Below are 13,836 nucleotides of genomic sequence, written 5' to 3'. Positions count from 1 at the left end.
CTCCTCCTCCCCTCTTCTTTCGTTTCTCTTCCATTTCCTTTCTCCTCCTCCTCCTCCTCCTCCTCATTCTCTTTCTCACCCTCTTAGTCTTTCCCCTCCTCCTCATTCTCTTTCTCCTCTTTCGTCCTATTCCGTCTCCTCCTCTTCCTCCTTTTCCTCCTCCTCATCATCCCTCTGTCCTCCTTTTCCTCTCCTACTCCCTCCTCTTCTTCTTGCCTTATATCCTACACCGGATAAGAATGCCGCCACTGTGTTCCCAAGCGCATCGTAGAAGATGACTATAATTAGTCAAAGCTAAGAGACTAGATTTTTTTTCGTGTGTTGTGTGTGTGTGTGTGTGTGTGTGTGTGTGTGTGTGTGTGTGTGTAGAAGCCCAGGCATGATTTGACCCGCCACACACACACACACACACATTTCAAAGGGAAGAGATTCATTGATACATTGTATACTGTAGTGGTTGAACGAGTGCTTGCTTTGTTATAGTCATCGTCTTTATAAAGGAAAAGACCGTATATATTTTTGTGTATATGCTAGTTTCTATTCTTTCACTTTCTTATTTGTTCCTATTGCTTATTCACCTATTTATTTTAGTTATTTGTTTATTTTCATTTATTTAATATTATTACATTGTTGTTCTTTTTTAAATAAAACAGAATCCGTGACTTGCCCCACCGTATTGAAGGTGATGTCGTTGTTTACCATCGCGACATGACGTCATAACTCGCGACGAGTCGAGAAGACGCTTCGGGCCGTTCATCAGAGAAACTGCCGCGTTCGAGTCGTTTTCTATTTTCTTTTTTCAACCTTATTACCAACGGACGATAAAAATAATTAGCAACTGGTAATCCTATTAAATAATTTACTTGGTCACGTTTCTGAATGCCAGGTTAAGTATAATACCTTCCAGATCACGGACGTTTCAATTTCTGTCGCATCTTTTGAATGTCAAGGACGACAACCCTTCTCATTATGTCGTCATTGTTACTAAGGATGGCGGAGGGGGAGGGAGGGAGGAGGTGGCGCCGAGATGAATAGAAATATCCAGACGGAGGTCAGAACACAAGGTGGAAAGTGCCACGAAGAATTTGAAACTAATTAATAACCAGTTTGAGGAAGATAGGAAGGATAAAAGCAGCTTCACAATGGTAACAAAGATCTTTGATTTGCAGAAATCAGAATTGATCAACATTATCTTTTTGAGTGGAGACTCATCTTCAGTATCAAAAGAATTCTGCGTGAGGCTGGTCCGTAGGGGTATTTCTAAACCCCTCTCCCCCACCCCCACTCCCTCAGATATTGATCGCGTAAAACAGATGCAGTCGACACACCCCTTGAGCAAAGTAAAGGAGGAAGGAAGGAAAAATTCTTGGCGTTCTTGTATCTAGAGAAAGTGTTTGATGAGGTGGATTGTAAATAATAAGAGAGGAAGGAGCTAACGATTGGCACTCAGCGTCCACTGTTCGATTCTTGCCCTCAGACATCACTTGCGTTGTACGTGTGTGTGTGTGTGATTCATTTATGGTATTGAAACATGTTGGACGTGTGATCGACGGCTAATATCCTCCCGGATGAGAGCTCATAACTCAAATAATGACTGACCTATAGGTAGTGTTGTGATCTTACACACACACACACGCACACGCACGCACGCACGCACACACACCATCTTGCTCAAGGGTGTACAACATTGTGTCCTTGTATTTTACATGGGATCATGACGATTTTTTCTCACTCAAACAGGACATTCCAGTGTCGAAGGAGCCCTCACTATCTAAACATCACATGACCAAGTGCTTTCCTAAGCATAGGCTGATGTAATACTAAGTGTCGAGGACCAGTAGAGTTGGACGCTGTTTATATATAATGTAAAACCTCATTGACACGGTGGCTAGTTTAGTAGCCACTAGTGCTAGTTGCTGCAAGTTAACTTGCCCGGCAAGTAAGTGTTTACACTAGGATTGTTTGGAGGCAAGTTGACTAACTTTCCGTTGACTTTAGGCAAGTAGAGGGCTAGTTTACAAGTCGGTGGCACAAGCGGCTACAAAACGAGCCCCGTGTCAATGAAATTTAAGTATCGAAACTCTTGGTGGGCTTGGTTACAAAGGAAAAGCATGCTGACAGGAGAGAGAGAGAGGTAAATAAATGAAATAATGATAAATAGTAAACAGATGAATAATTGTTTATGATAGAAAAACATAAATAATAAACCAATCAATTATAATAGATGAATAGCTAAAATAATGTAAATTTCAGGCATTACAGCCCATTGCGCCGTAAAGCCGCGTGTGTGTGATTCACCATGGTCTTGGATCACGTGTTGGACTCGTGATCGACAGCTATTTCCCTCCCGGAAGAGAGCTCAGAGCTCATATATGACCGATCTATGGGTAATGCTATGACCTTACACGCAAACACACCCCAACTCTCCGCCCACGTGAGTTGGAGTAACGACCCGCAGCGCAGCGATATCGAAATTATTTCATCCCTGGACGGAATCGAACCCGGACTGCCGTAGTGGCAGCGTGGGAATTCTACCACAGCGCCACGAGTCGTGTGTGTGTGTGTGTGTACGTGCATTTATGGGAGAAATTATGCCGCGGTGATTTGAAAAAACGAGTTTCCTTATAAGGGCATGAGCACAAACGTGACAGGTTTCGCGGTCAGAGAGAGAAAAAAGAAATAAAAGAAAATTACGAAATGTCACAATGACATTCGTTCGCGCAATCACAGAGAAACGCATCATAATACGCAACTATCACGGAAGAAAGCGAAAAGAAAAAAAAATTGAGCGGAAATTACTCGGAAGTCATCTGGTGGAGTCATTGAAAGCGTGCTGGTCTCGCATAAGTGTGGGTTCGAATCCCGCACGCGTATTCAGTTCAGCAGTGACTCGTATTCGCTTAATTGTGGGTTCGAGACCCACACGCCTCTCCAGTTCCCAGGAGTGACTCGTATTTGCTTAATTGTGGGTTCGATTCCCGCGCGCCTCTTCAATTCCCAGCAGTGACTCGTATTTGCTTAATTGTGGGTTCGATTCCCGCACGCTTCTCCAATTCCCAGTAGTGACTCGTTTCGCTTAATTATGGGCTCGAGTCCCGCACTCCTCTCCGATTGCCAGCAGTGACTGTGACCTGACTTATCAATCCCCAAAGCACACAGGGCAAAGGTGTTGCCTTCGGCCGCAGCTACTCAGCGCCTCCTGTCGTAGAATCCTCACCATCATCGTCTCATCCTTTCGTGGGTTGGGTTTCCACATCAGGCGAATAAAATCGGCTGGCGTTGGACAGAATGAAATATATAAAGTGTAAATCAAGGTTAGATAAGAAATGGAGGCAAACACAGCTCCCCTCCTTACTAGTGATGGCATTTTATTTTATTTTTATTTATTTATTTTTATTTATTATTATTATTATTATTTTTGTTTTTTCTTTTTTTACAATTCCGATATGAGTTCCGATACTGCCCCAAACTCCCGATTCCGATATTTGATTTCTGAATGTACTTTGCTCATAAATTATTTGTTTAAAAACAACTTCAGGGCCTGAAAATAATCATGAATTATAATCATTGCGGATACCGGAAGATCGGAAGTTTAAGAGAAATATCGGGACTGTTATCGGAATCGGAAGTTTGGAACACCATCGGGACTCGTATCAGAATCGGAAGTTTAGAAAGCAGTATCGGGTTATCGTATTGGAATAGGAAATTTAGAAAGCAGTATAGGAATCGGAAATTTAGAAAGTATCGGAACCTATATCGGCATCGGAAATTTAGAAAGTATCGGAATCGGGAGTTTAGAGCAGTATCGCGACTCGCATCGGAATCGGAAGTTTAGAAAGCAGTATCGGAACCTATATCGGAATCGGAAGCTTAGAAAACAATATCGGGACGTTTATCGGAATAGGAAGTTTAGAGAAATATCGGGACTTGTATCGGAATCGGGTGTATAGAGTATCGGGAGTCGTATCGGAATAGGAAGTTTAAGAGAAATATCGGGACTTATCGGAACCGGAATTTTAGAGCAGTATCGGGACTTTTATCGGAATCGAAAGTTTAGAAAGCAATATCGAGAATCGTAACGGAATCGGAAATTTAATAGAAGTATCGGGACTTTTATCGGAATCGTGAAAATATTTGTTATCGTCCAATCACTAGTGGCTCCTGTCCCTTTCAAACCGCCAGGGGATTTAATTCATCACCGTGACAGCTTTGACCCCCCCTCTCCCCCCCTCCCACCCCCTCCGCCTCTCCGGACACCCAGAACTGACCCATGATTTACTAGACATAAGCAAACATGTCTTTCATTGTTAAATGTTCAATACATTTTCATGTGCAGCGTTTTTTTTTTCTACGAAACAATCCTTCCCCCTCCCCTCCTCGTTTTACAACAATATTTTTTATTTACTACCTCTATTGTCAACCTTTCTCTACTCTTAAGAGTACTTGTATCATATTTTTTTTTTCAATACTTTCCCCAGTGTGTGGATGTGTGTGTGTATGTATGTATGTATGTGTTTGTGTACGTGTGTGTGTGTGTGTATGTGTTTGGATGTGTCTGTATATATGGGCGCGTATGTGTGTGTGTGTGTTTGTATGTGTGTATATATGTGCGCGTATGTGTGTGTGTGTGTTTGTATGTATGTGCGTCTGTGTGTGTATACGTATGTGTATGGATATGGGTGTATGTGTGCGTGTGCGTGTATATGTGTATGTGTGTGTATGTGTAAGTACTGTATGTGTGCGCTCGCTGTGTATGTATACAAAAGTGCGGATTCAGGAACAAGAAGGTGAATCGACGTAGGATGTCCATTTGAGAGAAACAGTCGTGCATGTCGACCTCAACACGTTTTCTTTATTTAATTTTTCCTTAACGCGTAGGGCGTGATGGACAAATATGGCGTGCTGCTTTTGAACGCCCACGGAGGGCGGGCGGGGATGGGCGTCGACGGTCCTAAGCCTCTTTCATACCTGTTGGTACTTTTCCTTTCGTCCTTCCTGCCGCCGGGCGATTTTATTCGTCTGTGTGGGGCTCTTCGGTAAAGAAGAACTCATAGCCTGTCTGTATTGGGTGGACTTTTTTTCTTCTTCTTCTTTTTCTTCTATTCATTTTTATTTAATTGTTATTATTATTATTATTATTATTATTATTTTATCATTATTTTCTTTTTCTTCTTTTTCTTTTCTTCCTATTAATTTTCATTTAATTGTTATTATTATTATTATTATTATTATTATTACTATTATTCTTTTCTTTTTCTTCTTCGTCTTCTTTCTTTTTATCTATTTATTTATTTTATTTATGTTTATCTTTTTAGCTTTTTATCCCTGTGGCATCGCTTACGGCTGCACCGTCCAGCAGCAGAAGCAGGCGTTGTCGTTGTCTTCGCTTCGCTTCGTGAAAGTCGCGCCTCTGGCTCTTACTGTCTCTCAATCGACTCATCGGCGTTTGCAGTTGGTGGAGCGTGTCTTGGACATTTCTTAAAGATTATCACCTACTGTTATTCATTTTTTATTTATTTATTTATTTATTTTTCGAAGGAGTGTTATTGCTTCGACAATTGAATGTGTCATATATATATATATATATATATATTTATATATATATATATATATATATATATATACATATATCGCAACTGAAACCACAGTGGGAACAGAAGAAAAAACATCGGAAACGGAAACGGGGAGTCTATATATTTCGACTGTAAACTACAGTCGAAATGACGTAAGCGGAGTAGTCTTGAGTTTATTCCTGACTAGTTTCGCAGGTATGATTTTACAAAGTAAAAAGCATACCTGCGAAACTAGTCAGGAATAAACTCAAGACTAAGACTCCTGTGTTTCCTACTCCCCTTACGTCAACCTGTCAGAATGTCTCAACATACAGTCGAAATATATAGACTCCCCCTTTCATGTTTTTCTTCTGCTCCAACTGTGGTTTTAGTTATTAACAAATGTGCTACAACGAATTTCATCAGTAAAACGCACACACACACACACACACACACACACACACACACACACACACACATATATATATATATATATATATATATATATATATATATATGTTAAGACATTCTGACAGGTTGACGTAAGTGGGAGTAGGAAACATAGGAGTCTTAGTCTGAGTTTGTTCCTGACTAGTTTCGCAGGTATGCTTCCTCAAAGGCATACTGTGAAACTAATCATGAATAAACTCAGACTAAGACTCCTGTGTTTGCTACTCCCACTTCGGTCATTTATATATATATATATATATATATATATATATATATATATATATATATATATATATATATATATATATTTATATATCAGTGATCTTATGGAGTTCCTTTGAGCAAGTACCCAGCATCTGGTGTATATCTCAAACTTGGCAGGCAACCAATCTATGAACCATAGCTCATAGACAGTACACATCTACATCTATTCAAAAACTATTTCGTAACTCAAACCCAGCTAGGTTAATACATTGTTTATCTCGCGTTTTTTAATTATCTTTTTATTTATTATTGTTATTATTATTATTACTTACATTTCTTCTGCTTCACACGTCTCATTATCTCTCTCACGTGATCCCACGTCGTCAGCGCCTTGTTTTCTCCAACAAGTCTCCTCTCGACCTTCAGGAGACACGTTTTCGTGTCTGGAGATTAACTTCTGAACCCCCTTGGGTCGACCGGGATCCACCCTTATACGCACAAATCCGCCCCTCCCTCCCCCTCCCCTCGTGAAGGATTAGCTAGAATAAAATATGTAGTGGCCGGCAGCGTATTGAAGCTGTTAAGGAGTCTCTACAACTCTTTTTCCCTCCTTATCCTCATCCTTACCTTCATTCTCTCTCATCTTCATCATCTTCTTCCCTCCCTCCTCTCTTTCTCCTCCTCCTCCTTCTGTTCTTCGCCCTTTCTCTCACTTTCTCCTCCCTCCCCTCCCTTCCTCTTCCCCTTCCCCTTCCTCCTGCTCCTGTTCCTCCTACCCCTTCTTCCCTCATCTTCCTCCTCCCTCCTTCTTCCCCCTTCTTCTCATCCTCCTCTCCCAGTTTCTTCCTCCTTAAAAAAGGAACAAAAACAAATAACAAAAAAATATGAAAAAAGGAGCCACAGGAGGCTTGAAGAGGTGGGGGGGGGGGCAATCGTCGGCGCGTGACGATTGGCCAACAAGACAATTGGTCCCCAACCACCGTGACGTCAACACCCTCTTTCATCGCCAAGAACACTGATCCCCGAAACAGGTGGGGTGCCACGAAGATGAATAAAATCGCCTGACGGCAGCCAGAATTAAAGGAAACGTTGTGGACATAAGCAAGGAGGAGACATGCAAGAGACCATAAGGCCTACACTAGGCAGTTCCATGTCCTCTACCACCTGTCATCCCTATCCATAAAATCATCTCCTCTTCTCTTAAAGCAACTTATTGTTACAGCGTCCAGTATGTTGTTACTAGGCCAATCCCATTCGTTAATCACTCTATTAGTAAACCAGTTCTTGCCAATTTCCTTCTTAGAGGTGCCGGAGACCAGTCAAACGGGAACAGGGATGACTTCACAGCATACCAGCGCTTCTGTACATGAATCTGAGATTTATTATTGATAAAAATGAAAGAACAAACTTTGGGATAATGTATAACACAATCGTAGTCTGAAGCCTCGAAACAAGCAGTGGATTCCACTAACAAATGAAATAATATCTTACTATTTCTTATATATTTTATTTTTAGTATTTATTTTACAGGTGAAGGTATGCTCTTGCGTAGAGGAAAGTCGCCATCGCTTAGCAACAAGTGATATTTGCATAATAAAAATGGTTTTGTGGTTCAAGGCTTTTTCACCAAACTGTGCATGTCATTATTGTATGGGTGCTTGCCCCCATTATTGTGGTCATGGTGGTTGTCTTTCACCTTCCTTCCCCCTTCCCCCCTTCCCTTCCCCCTTTCACTCCCTCCCTCCTTCCCTCCCCCTTCCCTCCCTTCTTCCCGCCCTCACTCCCCCTTTCCCTCCCTCTTTCCCCCTTCCCTCCCGCCTCCCTCCCCCTTCCCTCACCCAACCTTACCCTCCCTTCCTCCCCTCTTTCCCTCCCCCACCCTCCCTCTCTCTCTCCCTCCCCCTCCCTCTCCCCTCCCTCTCTCCCACTTTCCCTCCACCTTCCCTCTTTCCCTCCCTCCTTTCCCCTTCCCCCTTCCCTCCGTAACAAATCGTCTGGCGATGGCTGGCAACTCGGCAAATCAGCGTTAACCCTTTTCACCCGGAGTTTCTGACCGAAAACGAATTTGATATAACATTAACCGGAACAGTATCTGTAGACGGAGTGATCTTAACTAAGACTTAACTCACGGATTAGTTCGCAGATTTTTTTTTTTTTTTTTTTTTTTTTTTTAACTCCTTCCTTACTGGGTGGCACTTTCCCTTTTCTTGTAGCTGACGCCAGATGCTTTCATTCATAACCATAACACTTTTATTTATTAATTAATTAATTAATTTTATTATTATTGTTTTATGTGGTATAACAATTGAATCCAGTGTTGCACAGTCTGGTAAACTTCTATCCATCCCTGGCTGCTCCCTGGATTCTTTCAATTTTCTTGATATTCTTTTTGGTACTGAGCGGCTACAATGTCGCCGTATATTCTAGTCTAGGTTTTATCAGTGTGACATAGTTTTTTTTTAATAATTTCTTCGTTCAAATAGGTAAATACCACTTTTATTGGTCTTGGCAAGTTACAAAATTCTCCCATATGAAAACGTGTATGAGTGCATGTGTGTGTGTGTTTTGTGTGTGTGTGTGTGTGTGCGCGCGCGTGTTTAAGAAGGAAATAGGCATTAACCGGTTTCCCTAACAACTGGTTAACGAACGAAATAGACTTAGTAACCACGTAGTTAGTGAGCGCTGAAACTATCGGTTGTTTTTAAAAGATGAGATAAGTTTATGGATAAGGATAACAGGTGGCAATGGACATGGAACTGCCTAGTGTAGGCCTTACGGCCTTTTGCAGTCTCCTTCATTCTTATATTCTTATGGTCAAGAATCATGTGTCTGGACTCGTGATCGACAGCTATTATCCTCCCGAATGAGAGCGCTGAGATCATATATGGTACGTTCTATGATTAATGCTATAACCTTACGCACACACACACACACACACACAACACCTTGCCAAATAGGAACAGTAACGGCTTCCGTTGTTAGTGAAGCTTCCATGTCCTGAATGAGAATCGAACTCGAGCGTAAGAGGCCGGTACATTAACCACTACACCACCAAGTTGTAAGTGTTGGATCACGTGTTGGTCTTGTGATTGACTGCTATTACAACCCCGGATGAGAGTTCAGAGCTCATATATGGCTCGATCAATGGGTAATGCTGTGTGTATTTGATTCACCTTGGGTCTTGGATCATGTGTTGGTATTGTGATCGACAGCTATTACCCTCCCGGAGGAGAGCTCAACGTTCATGTATTGTCTGATCTGTAGGTAATGGTGTAAGTTGCTCTTGTGTGTGTGTGTGCGCGCGTGCGTGCATTTACCTATTTACCTAATGTATTTACCTAATTGTAGTATACAGGAATGGAGCAACGCTCGTCGAGTCCCGTCTCCTATTCTCTAATTTTCTAACCTACCTAGACTCAAATTCATCTGTGATTCCAACTTAATCTATATCCTTGATTTCTAATTATCATATTCAGATCTGAACTCGTGTATTGTTTGACTTTGGGCTATATCACCTTGTAAGTTCCACATATACATCTATATGGGAAATTGTATTTCTTCATATCCTTTCGTCATGTGTTTTTTCTTCATTTACGTCCATGACCCTGTGTGTGTGATTCACCATGGCCTTGGATCACGTGTTGGACTCATGATCGACAGCTATTTCCCTCCCGGATGAAAGCTAAGAGCTCAGGTATTTCCGATCTATGGGTAATACTGTGACCTTAAATGCACACACACACCCAACTCCCTGCCCACGAGAGCAGGAGTAACGACTGGCAGCGCAGCAATACTGAAATTATATCAGCCCTGAGCGGGATTGAACCCGGACCGCCGTAGTCCGGGTTCGAATCTCGCCCTCCCGTCCTACTCCCGTGTGTGTGTATATATACCTAGTTGTCTTACGAGAAGGGGAGCTACGCTCGTGGTGTCTCGCAGTGTATAATTTGCTCTTATATTCGTGTATAGTTTTTGTACACTATTGTTTCATCCAGTTTGTTCCAAGTGTCCACCACTCTGTGGAAAACTGTGTGTGTGTGTGTGTGTGTGTGTGTGTATACATTCACGCGTATGGGAATCGGAAGGTGAAGAATACGAAACTCACTGACGCCGCCCCCGGAGGAGGATCTCGGTGATGGACGTTAGAGCAAAACCAAAAGTGATTCAGACCCGCGGTCGAGGGTCGGGGCGGTCGAAAGAGAAAGTAAGAAGGTGGGCGGAAGGGCGGGGGGTGGGGGACGCCCTCCCCCCTTCCCCCCAAGCGGGGGTGGGACGGGAGGGGCGTGGGGAGAAAAAAGGAACGGGGGGGGGGAGATCAAGGAGGCGAAGGACAAAGAGGGCGGGGGGAGAAGAAAGCTGTCACATGACCTTGAGGGGTACAAGGGGGTGGGTGGCTGGGGAGAGTAGGCGGAGGGGCAGGAGAGGAAGAGGGGGGAGAGTAGGACACACACACGCATTTATGCTTACATACGCATACACACACACACACTCACACACATTCACATGCACTTACTCATACACACACACACACACACACACACATGCACTTACGCGTACACACATATACGCATACAACACTCATCACACACACGCATACACACACATACGCATGCAGTCGCACACACACACACACACACACACACGCACACTCTTGTATACACACACACACATAATCATACACATACACACATTCTCGCATTCGCTTAGTTGTGCGTTCGAATCCCGCCCTTCTTTCCGATTCTCAGTAGTGACCGTTACCTGCCCCAAACAGTCCAAGAAGCTCATAAGGCAAAACGAACGCCTTCGGCCGCAGCCACGCAGAGTACAAAATAATTCTTTGAGGCTCCAGGTGGTCCCAGCTGAATGAAATCGCCTGGGTCAGGCAGAATACGCATTCAACTCGAATAAAGCTCGTTTTTACACGCATCGACTTTTCGCCGTGCAAGACACGACGTCGTGCTCTCAAATAACCATGGCTGTCTACGGACGATTTCACGTGTGGTCGTGACGTGGGAAGGCGTTCATAGACACCCATGGTTATTTGAGAGCACGACGTCGTGTCGTGCACGGCGAAAAGTCGATGCGTATTAAACGAGCCCAAGTTTCTCGAAGTTCGAAAGCTGCGGGCAGAAGTCTGCCCCAAAAGTCGTAGGAAAAATAGCCCAGTGTGATAACGCCTTAAATCGTGGTCTCGTGCCTTCGTATGTCGAGTCGCGTTGAAACTTGTTTCAATCCCGATTTTACCTAAACTGAAACGCTTCTGAATCTGTACAAACGATGCTCCCTTACCTTATGTTATTCTATTTGCGTTGAATCTGTTTCAATCCCATTTAAACCCCCCCCCCACCCCTGAAACGGTTATGAGTCTATATTAGCGATGCTCCTAGACGACATGGCATGTATTGTCATGCTAATTGCGTTTGTTGTCCGGATGGTTTCTTTTGAGTGATTCTTTGCCTTATGTTCTTCTGTTTACGTTGGATCTATTTCAATCCCATTTTACCCCCCCCCCCTGAAATGGTTCTGAATCTATACTAGCGATGCTCCCAGATGACATGGCATACATGTTAATGTTTATTACGCTTGTTGTCCAGATGGTTTCTTTGGAATGATTCTTTGCCTTATGTTCTTCTGTTTACGTTGAATCTCTTTCAATCCCGTTTTACCTCCCCTAAAACGGTTCTCAATCTATATTAGCGATGCTCCCAGAGACATGGCATATATGGTCATGTTTATTGCGTTTGTCGTCCAGATGGTTTCTTTGGAGTGGTTTTTTACCTTATGTTCTTCTGTTTATGTTGAATCTGTTTGTCCCATTTTACCTAAAACGGTTCTGAATCTATACTAGCGATGCTCCCAGACGACATGGCTTACATAGTGTTTATTGTGTTTGTTGTCCATATGGTTTCTTTGGAGTGATTTTTTACCTTATGTTCTTCTATTTGCGTTGAATCTCTTTCAGTCCCTTTTACCTCCCCTAAAACGGTTCTGAATCTATACTAGCGATGTTCCCAAATGACATGGCATATATGGTAATGTTTATTGCGTTTGTTGTCCAGATTTTTCTTTGGAATGATTCTTTACCTTATGTTCTTCTGTCACTCTTCATCACGACTTGTTTCACTGACCTTCACGTTGTAATGAGTACATCATTACCATTTCTTTTCGTCAATTTTTAAACCCGTTTCTCCATTTCCTGGATTCTTTTGCGTTCCGCTGCTCACAGAAATCTTCGCTCGTATCCTGGTATTTTTCACAGAGCATTTACGTTCTCCACTGACCTTCTGCTCGAATGAGAACCTCACTCACGTTATCCTTGATTAAACTTCTGCGTTTCCTGGAATCTTGTCCGAGTCGACCGTTCACACAATTTCTTGAACATATTCTTGTGGTTTTGATCTTGTGTGACGCTCGAATTGTTTCGTTCGCACGATTTTTGCTCGGCCTCGTTTTCCTCAGTGCGATGATCGTCAAACGATTGTCTAGAACACTAATCCCTTCCTTTTGAATGGGACTCTTTTGCTTCGAGCTACGAAGTACAAGGCTGATCATTTTAACCGAACCTACCAACGCGTTTACCCAAATAGGATTCCAGGTATCATGCGCGTCACCCGCTATTGGCTGTGGTAGGCTACTCGAACCGAGCAATACATACCTTAAATTGAAAACATTTATATCACTGGTTCTCAACATTTGGTCCATGGGCCACCTAGTGGTCCAATGAGGTTCACAATCGGGGTCACAGTCCTAAAGTTAGTGAGATTTTAGTGGATGCAGAACGGTTAAATTCAGTGGCGAGTCCTCTGCAAGAGGTTTAACAGCAGTGCATAAGTATGGTGTTCGTAAATGATAAAACGGGTTGAGTACTCCTGATCTAAAGGGTATTGGAATTATAGATATTTACCAAAATGCTTTCACGGTACACTTGGCAGTGACACAATTTTAATTAATCGTTTTATGTATTTATTTTTTTATTCTATGTTATATCATTTGGTTTATTATTGTTATTATTTTCATTTTTTGTGTGTGTCAGGAACATGACGTAGATTTCACACTGTCCTGAACGCACTTTACTCATTTCCGCTCGCTGACTCGAATATATATTTTTTTTTTATCTGAAATTACCGAACGGTTTCTTTCTACCTCGGTAGCGTTCAAGGCGAGAGGTCTTTTAATAGCGACAGTGTATCAAACTTGGTATGCACAAACGATGATACAAATGTACCTCCCACGTGATTCGCCATGGTCTTAGATCACGTGCTGGACTCGTGATCGGCAGCTAATGTAACGACAGACTCCTTCTTTTCTTTCTTTTTCTTTTTATTTTTCTTTGTCTTTTTCGTGACGTTAAACCAAATTATATTTTATTCTTATCTAGCTTAGAGACGGACCCTGACTTGAAGGAGATTTTGAGTCCTCACGACCCCACTGATGAATAAAAGTCATAAGTCAAAAAAATTTATATAAAGTGTACCACCTTGCAAGGATAAACATTCTGTATCTACAAGCACAGTCCCCTCCTGCTCCCTGGCTGTTCGAGCACAGAGGGCAAAGGTGACTGCTCCGGCCACACCACCAGGATGACATAGATAATTAGAATAAATTGATAAATCTCCGTCTTTGTCTTCAG

The sequence above is a fragment of the Oratosquilla oratoria genome, chromosome 18 (assembly GCF_046742065.1).
Source record: "Oratosquilla oratoria isolate Oo_2021 chromosome 18, ASM4674206v1, whole genome shotgun sequence".
NCBI lineage: Eukaryota > Metazoa > Arthropoda > Malacostraca > Stomatopoda > Squillidae > Oratosquilla > Oratosquilla oratoria.
This window is presented reverse-complemented; position numbering follows the sequence as displayed.